This window comes from Cucurbita pepo, unplaced genomic scaffold (genome assembly GCF_002806865.2).
Source record: "Cucurbita pepo subsp. pepo cultivar mu-cu-16 unplaced genomic scaffold, ASM280686v2 Cp4.1_scaffold000515, whole genome shotgun sequence".
Classification (NCBI taxonomy): Eukaryota; Viridiplantae; Streptophyta; class Magnoliopsida; order Cucurbitales; family Cucurbitaceae; genus Cucurbita; species Cucurbita pepo.
The window spans coordinates 3,119-4,131 of NW_019646744.1; the positions used below are offsets into that span (position 1 = coordinate 3,119).

Sequence of the window (1,013 nt, forward strand, 5' to 3'; positions counted from 1 at the left end):
CTTTTACTAGACAAGCTGAATTCGAGTTGGAACCCTTGATAGTTATGATAGTTATATATTCATGGGATCCGTGGCCCAATAGTAGCGCGTCTGACTCCAGATCAGAAGATTGCGTGTTCGATTGTTCGATTCACGTCGGGTCGATTCATGTTTGGTTCATTCAGTGATGAATGTGCATTTGATAACCTGCTGGTAGTTCGTAGTCTAACTCCAGATTATTTGATAACCTGCTGGTAGTTCGTAGTCTAACTCCAGATTATTTGATAACCTGCTGGTAGTTCGTAGTCTAACTCCAGATTAAAAGGATAGGGTTCGTACAATGTTCAACGTGCACTTGTTTAGCTAGCTCAAAAACTTGTTTTACTCTTGTCAAGTTGAAAATATTGCTACATGTTTTACAAGACAAGCTAAATTCGAGTTGAAACCCTTGATAGTAATGATAGTTATATAATCATGGGATCTGTAGCGCAATGGTAGCGCGTCTAACTCCAGATCAGAAGGTTGCGTGTTCGATTCACGTTGGGTTCATTCAATGTTCAGAATTCATTGCTGCATCTTTTACTAGTCACGCTGAATTCGTTTTGGAACCATTGATAGTAATGTTAGTTATATAATCATGGGATCTGTGGTGCAATGGTAGTGCGTCTAACTCCAGATCAGAAAGTTGCATGTTTGATTCAGGGTTCGTTCAATATTCAACATGCACTTGTTTAGCTTACTCAGAAACTTGTTTTACTCTTGTCAAGTTGAAAATATTGCTGCATCTTTTACTAGACAAGCTGAATTCGAGTTGAAACCCTTGATAGTAATGATAGTTATATAATCATGGGATCTGTAGCGCAATGGTAGCGCGTCTAACTCCAGATCAGAAGGTTGCGTGTTCGATTCACGTTGGGTTCATTCAATGTTCAGAATTCATTGCTGCATCTTTTACTAGTCAAGCTGAATTCGTTTTGGAACCATTGATAGTAATGTTAGTTATATAATCATGGGATCTGTGGTGCAATGGTAGT

At 38.8% G+C, this 1,013-nt stretch overlaps 2 non-coding genes across 2 annotated transcripts; both read left to right on the plus strand.

Annotated features, from left to right (window-relative positions):
* Nucleotides 1-456: 456 nt before the first annotated feature.
* Nucleotides 457-528, plus strand: TRNAW-CCA. The gene has a single exon. It is a non-coding gene; the product is annotated as a tRNA-Trp (tRNA).
* A 300-nt stretch (nucleotides 529-828) lies between these two features.
* Nucleotides 829-900, plus strand: TRNAW-CCA. The gene has a single exon. It is a non-coding gene; the product is annotated as a tRNA-Trp (tRNA).
* Nucleotides 901-1,013: the final 113 nt, after the last annotated feature.